This window comes from Oryctolagus cuniculus, chromosome 9 (assembly GCF_051225735.1).
Source record: "Oryctolagus cuniculus isolate XC-2025 breed Fujian yellow rabbit chromosome 9, ASM5122573v1, whole genome shotgun sequence".
Classification (NCBI taxonomy): domain Eukaryota; kingdom Metazoa; phylum Chordata; class Mammalia; order Lagomorpha; family Leporidae; genus Oryctolagus; species Oryctolagus cuniculus.
The window spans coordinates 67,514,606-67,531,836 of record NC_142875.1 but is presented as its reverse complement, the minus strand read 5'-3'; the positions used below and the strand labels follow the sequence as shown (position 1 = coordinate 67,531,836).

The following is a 17,231-nucleotide window of genomic DNA, read 5'->3' as shown; positions in this document are numbered from 1 at the left end:
CAAGTCCTTGGGCCCTGCACCCGCATGGGAAACCAGGAGAAGCACCTGGCTCCCGGCTTCGGATTGGCGCGGTGCACCGGCCACAGTGCACTGGCCACAGCACACCGGCCATAGCGGCCATTGTGGGGGTGAACCAACGGAAAAGGAAGACCTTTCTCTCTGTCTCTCTCTCTCACTGTCCATTCTGCCTGTGAAACAACAACAACAACAACAACAAAATGATCTTTTAAACAGAAATTGGGAGGCCGGCGCTGTGGTGCAGTGGGTTAAAGCCCTGGCCTGAAGCACCAGCATCCCATATGGCACTGGTTCGAGTCCTGGCTGCTCCTCTTCCCATACAGCTCCCTGCTATGGCCTGGGAAAGCAGTAGAAGATGGCCCAAGTCCTGGGGTCCCTGCACCCGCATGGGAGACCTGGAGGAAGCTCCTGGTTCCTGGCTTTGGATTGGTTCAGCTCTGGCCACTGTGGCCAACTGGGGAGTGAACCAGTGGATAGAAGACCTCTCTCCCTCTATCTCCACCTCTCTCTGTAACTCTGTCCTTCAAATAAATAAAATAAATCTTTAAAAAAAATGAAACAGTAATGAAATAAGGCTGGTAAAGTATTTATTTTATTTTTTTAAAAACTTACAGGTCTCATCAAACCACAGAGAAAGAGAGAATGCTCAGTACTCAAGCCTAGATGACTTGAAAAGTAATGGGAAAAAACAGCAGTTGTATTTACAAGAAAGCAAATAAGTTTGTGGTGCAGTGGCTTAAGCTGCCAGTTGAGATGGCTGTATCTCATATAAGAAATGCCAACTCTAGTCCCAGTACTTCTACTTCCAGCGAAGCTCTCTGCTAATGCACCTGGGGAAGCAGAAGCTGATGGCTTAAGTACTGAGTCGCTGTGCCCCAAGTGTGAAACCTGGATTGAGTTCCTGGCCCTTGTCTTCAGAATCCCCAGCCCAGGCTGTTGCAACCATCTGAGGAATGAACCTGCAGATGGAAAATTCCTCTCTCTCTCTCTTTCTCTCTCTCTTTCACACATACACACATACTTTGCCTTTTTAATTAATTAACAAATAAATAAGTTTTCATAAGGGTAAAATAATTCAGAACAAAATTCAATCATTTCACTTTTAAATAGTGAAGTCAAGTCTCCTAAATCACTGCGAAGCTACTAGTAAGCTGTGGAAGTTTAAAGGTAAGATATTAGGAATAGGCCGGCGCCGTGGCTCACTAGGCTAATCCTCCGCCTTGCGGCGCCAGCATACGGGGTTCTAGTCCCGGTCGGGGCACCGGATTCTGTCCCAGTTGCCCCTCTTCCAGGCCAGCTCTCTCCTGTGGCCAGGGAGTGCAGTGGAGGATGGCCCAAGTGCTTGGACCCTGCACCCGCATGTGAGACCAGGATAAGTACCTGGCTCCTGCCATCGGATAGGCACGGTGCGCCGGCCGCAGCACGCCAGTCATTGAGGGGTGAACCAATGGCAAAGGAAGACCTTTCTCTCTGTCTCTCTCTCTCACTGTCCACTCTGCCTGTCAAAAAAAAAAAAAAAAAAAAAAAAAAGGCCGGCGCCGTGGCTCACTAGGCTAATCCTCCGCCTAGCGGCGCCGGCACACCGGGTTCTAGTCCCGGTCGGGGCGCCGGATTCTGTCCCGGTTGCCCCTCTTCCAGGACAGCCCTCTGCCGTGGCCAGGGAGTGCAGTGGAGGATGGCCCAGGTGCTTGGGCCCTGCACCCCATGGGAGACCAGGAAAAGCACCTGGCTCCTGGCTCCTGCCATCGGATCAGCGCGGTGCGCCGGCTGCAGCGCGCCGGCTGCGGCGGCCATTGGAGGGTGAACCAACGGAAAAGGAAGACCTTTCTCTCTGTCTCTCTCTCTCTCACTGTCCACTCCGCCTGTCCAAAAAAAAAAAAAAAAAAAAAAAGATATTAGGAATAAAGTGAGTCAGACTGAAAAAGGTTAAAGTCTTGCCTATGTCTTCAGAAAGAATCAGATTTTTCAAAATTACTATATGTTCTTCTTGCTGGCAAAAAGTAAATACATGGTTATTTTAAATAACTCAAGAGTAGTATGCAATTTTTCGTTATAGCCACATGACTGTTATTTATGGTATTGTACTGCTTCACTGACCTTATCCTTATTTTTAAAAGGCATAAAATGTGGCTTCATTATTTTCTTACAATTCATTTCCTCTCCTGAGAAGTAGCTCTCAGTAAATGTAACTTTTTTTTTTGTAAACAATGTCTAATGGTAAATGCTAAAACCTTTGTGTTAAGTGTACCAGAGGTTAATGATCCACCACACAGACATACAACAGATATCCTTTCTGGTTTTTTCAGAGCCACAGGCTTTTCTCCCTTTTGTGTTCACTTCCTGTCAAGTCTGACATTTCAAAATACCAAAGCTTAAAAATGTTTTTATAAGTTTTCAGTAAATAGGGACTTCAAAAATATGGACTATTCATTACAACTATTCTGATGTATAAAAGAAGCTTCACTCACATTTGCAAAAGTAATTTGAAATATTTTCAATCTTTTCCTATAAATTAAAATTTTGATTAAAATTTATAAAACTGAATGAAGAAACTTGCTAATGTTTGGTGACCACAGAAAAATAGCATGAGAGAATCCAATTTAATGATTCAGCTACATTTGACAGTGTTTAAAGGAGACAACTTTCTTGTGATTTATTATAATTTAATATAAGGAAAGAGTTAAAAACTAGTATTTCTGTGTTCTTCATGCAGTAAGTTCTCCTCCAAAACAGGAATACTCAGAAGACATTTAAACAGAAATAAAAGACAAAAAAAAGCAGAAATAAAAAACCTTAAATTTTCTTTAGGTATATATATAATATATTTAACATTTATAAATATACAAAGTTTAATAAATCAGAGTTCCAAGCTCCTGGCTTCAGCCTGGCCCAGCCCTGGCTATTGCAGGCATTTGGGGAGTAAATAACAGATAGAAGGTCTGTCTCTCTCTGTCTTTCAAATTAAAAACATGAGAATAAATAAACAAACAAAACACAATAGATGGGATTAGTAGAGTAGATACTTCAGAAGAAAAAAATTAATTAACTTGAAGATGTTTAAAAATTATCCAGGCCGGCACCGTGGCTCAATAGGCTAATCCTCCACCTGCGGCGCTGGCACCCTGGGTTCTAGTCCCGGTCGGGGCGCCGGATTCTGTCCCAGTTGCTCCTCTTCCAGTCTAGCTCTCTGCTATCCTGGGAGTGCAGTGGAGGATGGCCCAAGTGCTTGGGCCCTGCACCCGCATGGGAGACCAGAAGAAACACCTGGCTCCTGGCTACAGATCAGCGCGGTGCACCGGCTACAGCGCGCCAGCCGCAGCAGCCATTGGGGAGTGAACCAACGGAAAAAGGAAGACCTTTCTCTCTGTCTCTCTCTCTCACTGTCCACTCTGCCTGTCAAAAAAAAAAATAATAATCATTATCCAAAAGGAAATATAGAACAAACACAGCTGGGTTAAAAAAGAAAGAACAGAACTTCAAGCAACTACTTGTGGCCAGAGATTCCTACGAAACAGGTAGCAGAAGCCAATAAAACGATTTTACAAACAAGCATGTAATGCAGTGGGTTAAGCCATTACTTGCAACACTGGCATCCCATACAGGAATGCCAGTTCTACTCCCAGCTACTCTGCTTCCAATTTAGCTCCCTGCTAATGCACCTGAGAAGGCAACAGAAAAGCACCTGGGCCTCAGCTACTGCTATGGGAAACCCATACATGGAGTTCCTGACTCCCAGCTTCAGCCTGGCCCAGCCCTGGTTGTTGTGGCCACTTAGGTTGTGAACCTGCAGATGGAAGATATTTCTGTCTGTCTGTCTGTCTGTCTGTCTCTCTCTCTGTTACTCTGCCTTTCAAATAAATGAAAAAATACTAATTTTTTTTCAAAATAATGACCAAAACTTCCAAATATGATGAAATCTAAAAGCCTACATATCCAAGCAGAAACCTAACCAAAACAAACATAAAAAAAAACTAAACCAAGGCACATAATAACCAAATTGCTTTAAATTAACAACAAAGAAAATCTTACAAGCAGTTAGAGAAATCCCTTTACATACAGATGGATACAAGGTAAATTTCTTCATCAAAAACAATGCAATGAACAGGGAGTACAGCAACATTTCAGGAACACTGGAAGAAAAAAATTTATCCACATAGAATTCTATATCAAAGAAAAGATCTCAGGGGCAGTGCTGTGGCATTGCAGGTTAAGCCACTGCCTGCAGTGCTAGTCTCACACAGGCAACAGTTCAAGTCCCAGCTGCTCTACTTCCAACCCAGCTCCTTGCTAGTGGACTGAAAAGCAGTGGAGGATGGCCCAGATGCTTGAGTCCCTCACCACCATGGGAGACCTGGGGGAAGCTCCTGGCTCCTGGCTTTGGATTTGTCCAGCTCTGGCCGTTGAGGCCATTTGGGGAGTGAACCAGCAGATGGAAGACCTCTCTATCTCCCCCTCTCTCTGTCTGTGGCTTTGCCTCTCAAATAAATATATAACTTTTTTGTTTGTGATAGCAGTTTTATTAAAGTCTTTGTGTGCTCTGGTGTTGGGACTAGGCTGAGATTAGCATTATACTGTAATACAGTAAGAGGTATTGAACTAAGCCTGCTTGGCATCCCTAGTTAACAATTTATAGTACCTCAAAAGAAAAAAAGAAAGTCAAAGGAAAGAACCTGATGAGTTTCCTTCAGGATATATAAATCTTTTTTCAAAAAGAAAAGATTTTCAAAAGCTAGTGAAATAGGGGTGTGTGTTCCATCTAGTGTTTAAAGACACTGATTAAGACATCCACATCCCAGGAGCTGGTGCCGTGGCTCACTTGGCTAATCCTCTGCCTGCGGTTCCAGCATCCCATATAGGTGCCAGTTCTAGTCCCGGCTGCTCCTCTTCCAGTCCAGCTCTCTGCTGTGGCCCGGGAGGCAGCGGAGGATGGCCCAAGTGCTTGGACCCCTGCACCCGCATGGGAGACCAGGAGAAGCACCTGGCTCCTGGCTTCGGATCAGCGAAGTGACGGCTGTAGGGGCCATTTGGGGAGTGAATAAATGGAAGGAAGACCTTTCTCTCTGTCTCTTTCTCTCTCTCTCACTATCTAACTCTACCTATCAAGTAAGTTAAAAAAAAAAAAAGTCCTTCCTCTGGATTAAAAAAAAAAAAAAGATATCCACATCCCATTTGAGAGTACTTGGATTTAAAATCCAGTTCTGGCCCCCAACTCCAGCTCCTATTAATGCAGACCCTGAGAAACAGTGGTGATGGCTCAAATAATTGAGTTTCTGCCACCTTATGGGAGACCTGGATTCGGTTCCCACTTCCCAGTTTCTGTCTGACGCTGCCCTGGCCATTGTGGGCATCTGAGGAGTGAACCAGTGGATGAGAGCTCTCTTTCTCTATCTACATGTCATTATTTCTTCTCAGATAAATAATTTAAAAAAAAATTTAAATAATAATTCATCAGATCTCTCTCTCTCTCTCTCTCTCTCTCTATATATATATATATATATAAAGTTCTATAGGAAGAAGGGAAATAATACCAGATGGAAATCTGGATCTACACAAGGATTGAAGAATTCTGGGAAGTTAATATATGAATAAAAATACTTTTTCTTTTATTCTCTTTAAAAGATAATTGATAGTTTAAAGCAAAAGTAATATCAATGTATTATGGGTATTTTAAAATAATTTTTATTTATTTATTATTTATTTGAGAGGCAAAGTTACAGACAGAGGGAGAGACAGAGAAAGGTCTTCCATTGGGGCCGGCACTGTGACACAGTGGGTTAAAGCCCTGGCCTAAAATGTCAGCATCCCATATGGGAGCCAGTTTGAGTCCCAGCTGCTCCACTTACGATCCAGCTCTCTGCTATGGCCTGGGAAAGCAGTAGAAGATGGCCCAAGTCCTTGGGCCCCTGTACCCACGTAGGAGACCCAGAGGAGGATCCTGGCTCCTGGCTTTGGATCAACGCAGCTCCGGCCGCTGTGGCCACCTGAGGAGTGAACCAGCGGATGGAATACCTTTCTCTCTGTCTCCACCTCTCTCTGTAACTCTGTCTTTCAAATAAATAAAATAAACCTTAAAAAAAAAAAGGTCTTCCATCTGCTGGTTCACCCCCCAAATGGCTGCAACAGCTGGAACTGGGTTGATCCAAAGCCAAGAGCCAGGAGCTTCTACCAAGTCTTCCACGTGGGCTACCTTCCACTGCTTTCCCAGGCCATGAGCAGAGAGCTGGAAGGGAAGAGGAGCAGCTAGGACATGAATTGGTGCCCATATGGCAGGCTGATGCTGCAGGCAAAGGCTTCGCCCACTATGCCACAGCACAGGTCCCATATTAGGGGTTTTATAACTTAGGTTGATGTAAGATGTGTGACAAAAATAGCACAATGATTGGTAAGGGAAAATCAATGTACACTGTTCTAAGGTCCTTGTATGTGAAGTGATGTGATACTATAATGAAATTTAAACCAGTAAGTTAAAGAAGCATATTATAAAGCAACCAAACAAAAAGGAAGAAGTGCAGCAAAGAAGTCTACAAAGGATAAAATGGATGAAAAATATTCAATGAAAAAAAGTTAGAAAAAGAAGAAGAGAACAAAAAGGAGATGGGACAAATAGAAAACAAATAGTTGGGGGCCAGCACTGTTCCGTAGTGGGTAAAGCTGCTGCCTGCAGTGCTGGCATACCATATGGGTGCCAGTTCGAGTACTGGCTGCTCCACTTATGATCTCACTCCCTGCTATGGCCTGGGAAAGCAGTGGAAGATGGCCCAAGTAATTGAGCCCCTGTACCCTCATGGGAAACCCAGAGGAAGCACCTGGCTCCTGGCTTTGGATCAGCCCAGCTCCAGCCATTGTGGCCACTTGTGGAGTGAACCAGCAGATGGAAGATCTCTCTCTCTCTCTCTCTCTCTCTCTCTCTCTCTCTCTCTCCATCTGCCTCTCTGTAACTTTGCCTTTCAAATAAATAAATAAATCTTAAAAAAAAGCATGATGGAGAATTTAAACTGAAACACATCAATAACCACATTAAATTTAAACCTGATAACCATCTCAATTAAAGGCAGAGATTGTCAGACTAGGTTAAAAATATAGCAGGAATCAACTATATGCTTCCTATAAGCCCACTTTAAGTACATATAAAGACACAAATGGATTAAAAATAAAGAGTGGGAGAAATACAATAATACTTATAAAAGTAGTAATGGCTTTAGTAATATCAGCCAAAGTAGTTTCCAGAACAGAGAATACCACTGAGATAAAAGTCTTGCTTCATAATGATGAAGGGGTAAATTTGCTAAGGAACCTTACAGTTTTAATTGGTTATGCTCCTAAAATTCTGTGTGTGAGACATTGGACTAAAAGATTTTTTGAAAGGAGGGACAGTAATTTTGCTCTTCAGGACCTCTCTAGTTCTCTGCCCACTTGGTCTCTCTTTCTCCTGATCACTTCCCTTACACAGAGAAGATTTCAGCCCCTAGTTCATGCTCCTTGCTACCACGTGTTCTCTGTGACTTCCTCTTGGTTCCTGGACCTCCTCATTTCCAACGGCCCTCATCTTCATTCCAATACAGTCATGCACTGCCAAGTTCATGTCTTAGAATACATTAAACAATCATCAATGTTCTGTCTCTGGTATATTAAGTTGAAACATCCCACACTGACTATATTACTTTCTACCTGTTGTACTGCACCTACTAAATTTCATTAGAAGTACCTATGTCTTTTTTTAAGAGATATTTATTTATTTTTCCTAAAGAAAGCTTTTATTTAATGAGTACAAATTTCACAAGTACAACTTTTAGCATACAGTGATAATTTCTACCGTATCTGCCCTCGCAACCACACTGCCACCCCACATCCTCTTCTCTCTCCCATTCCCAGTCTCATTCTCCATTAAGATTTAATTTCAATTAACTTTATACACAGAAGACCAACTCTACACTAAGTAAAGACAACAACTTGCACACACACACACACACACACACAGAACAAGTTTTACAGCAAATCTCATAATACAACTCATTGAGGACAGAAGTCCTGCACGGGAAATCAGTGCACAGTGACTCCTGTTATTAATTTAACAATGAACACTCTTATGTATGATGTCGGTGATCACCTAAGGCTCTTGAAATGAGCTGCCAAGGCTATGGAAACCTTCTGAATCCACAATCTCTGACATTATTTAGACAAGGCCATAAGCAAAGTAGATGTTCTCTCCTCCATTCAGAGAAAAGTACATCCTTCTTTGATGGCCACTTCTTTCCGCTGGGGTCTTTCTCATAGACATTCTTCATGGAGGACATTTTTTTGCCACAATGTCTTGGCTTTCCATGCCTGAAATGCTCTCATGGGCTTTTCAGCCAGACCAGAATGCCTTAAGGGCTGATTCTGAGGTCAGAGTGCTATTTAAAGGGATTGTCATTCTATGAGTCTGCTGTGTGGACTGCTTCCCATGTTGGAACATTCTCTCCTTTTTAATCCTATTATTATTATCAGACATTTAATCTTATTTATATGATCCCTTTAACACTTAATCCTATCTATATGATCACTTTACCACTTAATATGGTCACTTTACCACTTAAGATGGCATTTTTACCACCTGTTCCTGTGTCCTTTTAATAATTGGTTATTTAATTGAGAGATGAGACACAAGGAAGACGGGGAAGAGGCAGAGATAAGGGGAAAAGAAAGAGAAGAAAGCACACTACCATCTGCTAGTTCACTCCTCCAAATGCCCAAAAATCCAGGAATGGGAAGGGGCAAAGGTGGGAGCCAGGAACTCAATCCAGGTCTCCCTCATGGGTGGTAGGAACCCAGTCACTTGAGCCATCATCCGCTACTTCCCAAGGTCTACATTAGCAGGAAGCTGGAGTCAGAAACCAGAGCTAGGAATTGAACTCATGTCCTAAATTGTGTCTTACCCACTAGGCAAAAAGCCCACTCCCTTCTATATCTTTTTTTTAAAGATTTATTTATTTATTTTAAAGTCAGAGTTACACAGAGAGGAGAGGCAGAGAAAGAGAAAGAGAGAGGTCTTCCATCTGTTGGTTAATTCCCTAACTGGCAGCATCAGCTGGAGCTGCACTGATCCGAAGCCAGGAACCAGGAGTTTCCTCCGGATCTCCTGCATGGGTGCAGGGGCCCAAGGACTTGAGCCATCTTCTACTGCTTTCCCAGGCCATAGCAGGAAGCTGGATCGGAAGTGGAGCAGCTGGAACTCGAACTGGCGCCCATATGGGATGCCAGCACTGCTGGCCCCATCCCAGTTTCTTAAAACCTTTACTTTGTAATTCTCCTCCTGTCTCCTCCATGCAGCTGAAAACTCCAAGCCTTAACACTCAAATCACTCTGACCAGCAACCTCAACTTCCTTGCCCCATTATGATTCTATCACTTCTGCTTAGTCATACCTGCTAGCCTGGTTCAGTCCTGCTGTTCACCTTTTCTAATCTCATATCTCACCGCTAAGAGATATTAGGGAAAAATACCATCACACTGAGTTGTGGTGGCCCTACAATTGCACAATTTCTACCCTCCAAATTGTCTTTGGAACTGCCAAACAATCCTCTTAACTTTCACTAGTCAATTGTCATTGTTATCCTCCAGAGCAACAATTTCAAATTGTACCCCTTCTCCTCAAACTTCAGACTATGTTATTTTGTATTCCTCCTCACCTCACCCCCACATACTTCCACCAAATTACCTCAGGTTTATTTTACCTTCTTTTAAAAAAATCCTAAAATGAAAATTTTCTGAACGTCCCACCAAGCAACTTACCTGCTCTTACTATTTCCACTTTGCTCCAGCATTATTTGCCATTACACATGCTCCTCTGAAATGTGACCTCCCCTCTCCTAAAACAAGAGATGGCACCTATTCCCTGTTTCCCTTGAATCTGATTGCTTTTACCAACAGAAAAAAGCTTTTAACTTATAGTTCATTCATTCACTGATTTTTTGAAAGGCAGAGTGACAAAGAGGGAGAGACATAGAGAAAGAGATCTTCTAGTTGCTGATTCACTCCCCAAATGCCCACAATAGCCAGAACTGGGACAGGCCTGAAGTCAGAAACCATAAACTCCATAAGGGTCTTCCATCTGGTGGCAGGAACCCAAACACTTGGGCCATTATGTGCTGTCTCCCAAGCACATTAGCAGAGAGCTGGATTGGAAGCATGGAGTAAAGTACAGAGTAGTCAGAACTCAAACAGGCACTTCAATATGCGATGTGGGCATCCCAAGTAGTGGTATGGTCCTTATAGAAGCCTTCTGGAAGACAGCAGCTATATAAGAAGTATAACTATCCTAAAACCAAAATGTTGTGAGAAGCACAGCTTCTCAAGAGTAGACCAGAAGAATGAGATGCCACATGGAGGAGGGAAAGAAGGAAGGAGGGAAGCAGGCAGAGGCAATTGTGTACCAAGTGGCAGCAAAGTATCGGACTTGTGAGTGAAGAAGCTTCTTGGAAGTAGATACTCAACCCCAGATGCCTGCTGGCAGCACATGGTCAAAATCTTCTCAAATTCCTGACCCATGAAATTGTAAGCAAAATAAAAGGGTTGTTTTAAACCACTAATTTGTTTTCCAGCAACAGAGAATATTCCTAATGTCTCTTTTCTATCAACATGTAAGTCCTACTTCACCCATTAAAAAAAAAAAAAAAAAAACCACTCGCCACTTCACACACCTCAAGCTATACCTTTACTTCAGCTCTATCACCATTTACCTTAATAGGCAAAACTCTCATGAAAAGCCATCAATAATCAGTCTGCATTTCTTTATCTGTCATTCACATCTCGTCCTACCCTCACCACTTCATTAACAGTTCTTGCTACTGTCCTTATTGCTACTTTTCAGTTCTTACTGGCTGCTTCTACTGTATCTAAAACAGCAAGCACTCACTTGGACTCTAATGTTCTCTCTCTTCATGACACCACTTCGGATATTCTTCCTGTCTCTCTGGTTGCTCTATTTGTTCTATTTCCATCTCTTTTAGGCATAGGAATCTCTTTTCTCTTCAAGGTTTAAGTGTTGAAGCTCTTCAGGATTTTATCTTCAGCCACCTTCCTGTCTCACACTACTTTTTTCCCTTGGGTGGTCTTATCCATTCTTCAGATTTCAGTTTTCCAGTAAACATAAGGTTTTTTTATTTTTTTTAATTTTTATTTATTTATTTTATTTTTTTGACAGGCAGAGGGGACAGTGAGAGAGAGAGAGAGACAGAGAGAAAGGTCTTCCTTTGCCATTGGTTCACCCCTCAATGGCTGGCGTGCTGCGGCCGGCGCACCACACTGATCTGATGGCAGGAGCCAGGTACTTATCCTGGTCTCCCATGGGGTGCAGGGCCCAAGCACTTGGGCCATCCTCCACTGCACTCCCTGGCCACAGCAGAGAGCTGGCCTGGAAGAGGGGCAACCGGGACAGAATCCGGCGCCCCAACCGGGACTAGAACCCGGTGTGCCGGTGCTGCAAGGTGGAGGATTAGCCTAGTGAGCCACGGCGCCAGCCCAGTAAACATAAGGTTTAACAGCTTTGGAGCTAGAAAGACCTGAGTTCAAATCACAGCTCTGCCAGTTAGCTTCTGTGGTGGAAAACAAGTTATTCAACTTCTCTAAGTATTCATTTCCTCATTTAGAATAATACCACCTCATTCGTGGCTTATTAGAAAAACTGAATGACATTATAAGTTGTCAGCAAAGTGCTCAGAACAAGGTAAACTGCCAATAAAAGGTGGCAGTTTTTACTGTATCTGTACAGCAGTTCTCACATTCACATTCCCAGCTTTTCCCAAAGTCTGACAAAAATATCCAGCTGCCATTTGACACCTCTATTTGAGTAATCTGCTCATGATTAATCTAAACTCCACATAATCAAATGGAATTCATTTTAATGAATGACACTACTATATCCTTAGTTACATAAGCCAGAAACTTGGGTGTCATCATAAGTTAACCTCTCTCTGTGCCTTACTCACCCTTATATCACTAACTACTACATCTTATAATACAATGTCAAGTACTGTTTTAAGTGCTTTAAGTACTTCACAAGCATTCACTCATTTAAAATGAGGTGTGTACATGTAATAAGATGTAAGGTGAAGGGAGGAAAGAACTTCCACTTTGACTATGACTTTGTCTAACTAAGATCGGATTGGTGAACTCAAAAGGCTTCCATAGCCTTGGCAGCTCATGACAAGAGCCTAGGGGGATGACTGACGCCATAAACAAGAGTGTCAATTTGTAAAGTCAACAACAGGAGTCACTGTGCACTTACTCCTCATGTAGGATCTTTGTCCTTAATGTGCTGTACATTGTGATTTAATGCTATAACTAGTACTCAAAAAGTACTTTACACTTTATGTTTCTGTGTGGGAGCAAACTGTTGAAATCTTTACTTAATGTATGCTAAACTGATCTTCTGTATATAAAGAGAAACGAAAATGAATCTAGATGTGAATGGAAGGGGAGAGGGAGCGGGAAAGGGGAGGGTTGTGGGTGGGAGGGACGTTATGGGCGGGAAGCCATTGTAATCCATAAGCTGTACTTTGGAAATTTATATTCATTAAATAAAAGTTAAAAAAAAAACTTTTGTTGATGGGGCTCTTATCTATTAACACAAGTATTTACTGTATCACACTGATCAAATGCTAATTTAATTAAAGTTTAATTAAAGCTGAGAAATTTTTCAAATATGTATTTAAAGAATAAATCAGCTACATATTAACATAAATTAACACTCATAAATAATCATATCCCTTAAAACAAAAAATTAGAACAGTGGTGCTCTTTTACAATTTTGCGTTTCTTTAATATCTAGATTAATAAAAGAGACAGGACTCCTCTAACGGGCTGGTAAAGCCGCCACCAGTGACACTGGCATCCATGTGGGTGCTTGTTCAAGTCCTGGCTGCTCCACTTCTGATCCAGTTCCCTGCTAATGGCCTGAGAAAAGCAGCAGAAGATGGCCCAAGTGCTCGTGGCCCTGCACTCAGTTGGGAGACCTGGAAGAAGCTCCTAGCTCCTGGCTTCAGCCCATCCCACTGCAGTTATCTGGAGAGTGAACCAGCAAATGGAAGATCTCTCTCTCTTTTCTCTCCCTCCCTCATTCCCTCTCTCCTTGTGTCTCTGTAACTTTCAAATAAATAAATAGATCTTTCAAAAATTTTAAAAATTTAAAACAAGAAATATGAATTTGCTACTATATTTCTACACTTACTTTGGTACAACACATTGTTTTGGTTGAAGTATACACAGAAAATCTTGCCTCAATGGAAAAAAGGAAGAGTATTTTAATAGGCTTTTTCAGAAAACTGTTGTATTCTTTTTTGATAGTACACAAAAACTCAACAAGTGCTAGTTTCTTAAAGGTTACTTGCAATGTGGAATTGGAAACATCAATGAACAAAACCAAACTTCATATTCTAAGACTTTTAAATTTGCTGGTTTATTTTGAACTTTTAATGAATCTTTTTTTAAGAAAGATTTATTTATTTATTTGAAAGTCAGAGTTATACAGAGAAGCAAAGATAAAGAAAGAGATTTTCCATCAGTTCATTCAATTCCTAGAGGGTCTCAACACCCAGGGCTAGCCTAGGCTGAAGCCAGGAGCCAGGAGCTTCTTCCGGGTCTCCTACATGTGCAGGTGGGGCCCAAGTACTTGGTCCATCTTCTGCTACTTTCCCAGGCCATTAGCAGGTAGCTGGATTGGAAATTGCCCAAACTGGCATCCATATGGCTTTAACTGCTATGGAACAACATCGACCCTTTCAATGAATCTCTTACTCATGCTTACTTTTATACCATGATATATAGGCCATTTAGAAATATTAATTCATTGAACTATGTGGATCTTCCAAATGTTGACAGCTTTCTTTACACAATACTTAAAAAGCACATTTTCTGGCCAGTGCCGTGGCTCACTAGGCTTATCCTCTGCCTGCGGTGCCGGCACCCCGGGTTCTAGTCCCAGTTGGGCCGCTGGTTCTGTCCCAGTTGCTCCTTTTGCAGTCCAGCTCTCTGTTGTGGCCCAGGAGGGCAGTGGAGGATGGCCCAAGTCCTTGGGCCCTGCACCCCATGGGAGACCAGGAGGAAGCACCTGGCTCCTGGCTTCGGATCAGCGCAGCATGCCAGCCGCAGTGGCCATTTAGGGGGTGAACCAACGGAAGGAAGACCTTTCTCTCTGTCTCTCTCTTTCACTGTCTAACTGCCCATCAAAAAAAAAAAAAAAAAAGTGCATTTTCTGATTTAATCAAAAAGACTTTTAAGAGTTGATTTAGCTCCCATTCTAAACACATGCACTTGATTCCTTTCACATTCTCTTAATGCTGAATAATTTATTTTTTTTTTATTTTTTTATTTTTTTGACAGGCAGAGTGGACAGTGAGAGAGAGAGACAGAGAGAAAGGTCTTCCTTTTCCGTTGGTTCACCCTCCAATGGCTGCCGCGGCCGGCGCGCTGCAGCCGGCGCACCACGCTGATCCGATGGCAGGAGCCAGGAGCCAGGTGCTTTTCCTGGTCTCCCATGGGGTGCAGGGCCCAAGCACCTGGGCCATCCTCCACTGCACTCCCTGGCCACAGCAGAGGGCTGGCCTGGAAGAGGGGCAACCGGGACAGAACCCGGCGCCCCGACCGGGCTAGAACCCGGTGTGCCGGCGCCGCTAGGCAGAGGATTAGCCTAGTGAGCCGCGGCGCCGGCCAATGCTGAATAATTTTAGAGTAATACCTTGACACTGTTAGTGTTATATTGTAAGGATTCTAAATTCTTTCATTTTTCTTAAATGAGCATTATTCTTTTGTTTGTTTGAACAGGCATTATCTTTGCTGATCTTGAACTGCACGCTACCTCATGGGCAGCAAGTTCAGTCTCAGTTCAGATCTCTTGTCCTTCATTAAGCTGCTCTGTGTCACACAGGAATGATTAAGGTTTCAGTAAGAGATATGAGTAGACAGATTTGATGCCCTTTCTCTGGCTCTTTCCCTTGCAGGATTCTTCTATTTTCTTCAGTGACCAAGGTTTCCTTAGCTTCTATTTTCAAGTTTCCTTGGCCAGAAATTCCAGTTTTCCTGCTGGAAATTCAATGGCCCTTACCCTCAGCTCCTGTACTTAGCTCAGACTAAAAGCCTGTTCCCCAGCTCACAGCTCCCCTCCTAAACAATTACAGTCAGTTTTTCCTGTTCAGAGATTTCACTGTTTTTTTTTTTTTTGTATCCTGTATAGGATGTACACTGGCCCATTTTACAGGAGGTCATTTGGTAGGGTCTTCTTCTTTCATCAGTAGCTGAACTTGTCTCCCACAGAAGGTTTTTATCTGAGGAACTGGCATAACATCTGCATTAGAAGATTTCTCTGGCTGCTGTGAGGGAAATGGTCTCAAAGTAGCAGATGGGAGATCAAAAGGAAGAAACCATTAAAAAAAAAAAAAAGGAAGAGACCACAGTGGTTCAGGAAAGACAGACCACTTACAGAAGAGTGTCTGGTGTATCTTGGCTTATAAATATTTATTTTAAAAATCTGTTAAGTTTTTTAAATACTGAAACCAAGATATCCAAATCTCATTCTACCATTTGCTGATATTATGAACTTCTAAAAAAATTTCATAGGTCTAATCACTTGGAAGTCATTTCATCTAACCCTTAGTTACAGTGCATTCTAAATCATTTCTAATCTCCCAAATTTCAGAGAATGACATTTTACTAGATTTTTTCATTAGATTGTCCCAATATCTTATTCTTATACATAAGCATATCTCTCTGGGAAGAAAAAAGGGCAGAAGTGTGTTTTTTTCCTTATTATGATTTCTCAGGACTGTCAAGCAAGGATGTTGAACTTATTGCCCCACATAATCACTAAAAATACAGTGATGGAGAAGGGCATTTAGCCTAGTAGTTAAGACACCCAAGTCCAGATGGGATTCACAGCTCTGGCTCCTGATTCCTGGTTCCTGTTAATGCAGATCCTGGGAGGCAGCAGTAATGACCCAAGTAATTGGGTTTCTGCTACCCATGTGGCAGATTTGGATTGAATCCTGGGTCTCAGCTATACTCTAAGCCAGGGGCTGTTGCAGGTCTTTGAGAAGTGAACCAGTGGATGAGAGTTTTTCTTTGTCTGCTTCTCAAACACATTTTAAAAAAATAAAAATAGAAAATTATTTTTTCATTGTTTTAAGATTTTATTTATTTGAAAGGCCAAGTCACAGAGAGCGGGAGAGACAAGAGAGAGCAAGGTCATCCATCTACTGGTTCACTCCCCAAATGGCCTCAACAGCTGGAGCTGGGCTAGGCAGAAGCCAGGAGCTAGGAGCCTCCTCCTGGTCTCCCATGTGGGTACAAGGGCCCAAGCACTTGGGCCATTTTCTACTGCTTTCCCAGGAGCATTAACAGGGAACTCAAATGGAAGTGGAGCAGCTGGAACTTGAACCAGCACCCATATGGGATGTCAGCACTGCTGACAGAGGCTTAACCTACTACGGCACAGTCCCAAGTTGCCACTTCTGATACCGGCATCCCATATCAGATGTTGGTTCAAATCCTGGCTGCTGTGATTCTGACCCAGCTTCCTGTTCGTGTGCCTGGGAAGGCAACAGAAGATAATCCAAGTACTTCCGCCCATCACTCATGTGGGAGGCCAGGATATAGTTACTGACTTCTGGTTTCAGCATGGCCCAGATCTGGAAATTATGTCCTTTTTGAAGTGAACCAGCAGAGAGAAGATATATTTCCCTTTCTGTCTGTCTCTATCACTCTACCTTTCAAATAAATAAATCTTCAATGAAAATAATCTGTAGTTCCATCCCTCAGAAATACCACATTTGGAATCTAAATTCAGAGGCTTATGATTTCCAGATTATCCCGTTATAATTAAACCTATACTTTTTTCCAAACTTTAGGACTATCGCTTCTTTCTCTCCATTCTCAAAAATAAAAGAATATGGTTTAGAATCCTTGAATGCCATTCATTAACTAAAGAGGCTTGAATATAAGCATTTTTAAAACAGTGAATTTCTATTACTTCCTCCACAATTTTCAGAGCCTTCTTAAAACCACTTTCTGCAATGCCAGCATCCCATAAGGGCAATGTTTCACGTCACAGCTGCTCCACTTCCAAAACAGATCCTTGCTAATGGCCTGGAAATAGCAGTGGAAGATGGCCCAAGCATTTGGGCCCCTGCCACCCACCTGGGAGACCCAGATGAAGCCCCTGGCTCCTGGATTCAGCCTGGTTCA

The 17,231-nt window shown here is 42.6% G+C and overlaps 1 protein-coding gene across 4 annotated transcripts in view; it reads right to left on the bottom strand.

Moving 5' to 3' along the window:
* Positions 1–17,231, bottom strand: part of RB1 (RB transcriptional corepressor 1) — a 156,513-nt gene that overhangs the window by 77,749 nt on the left and 61,533 nt on the right. The gene's annotated exons all lie outside the window — the stretch shown is intronic.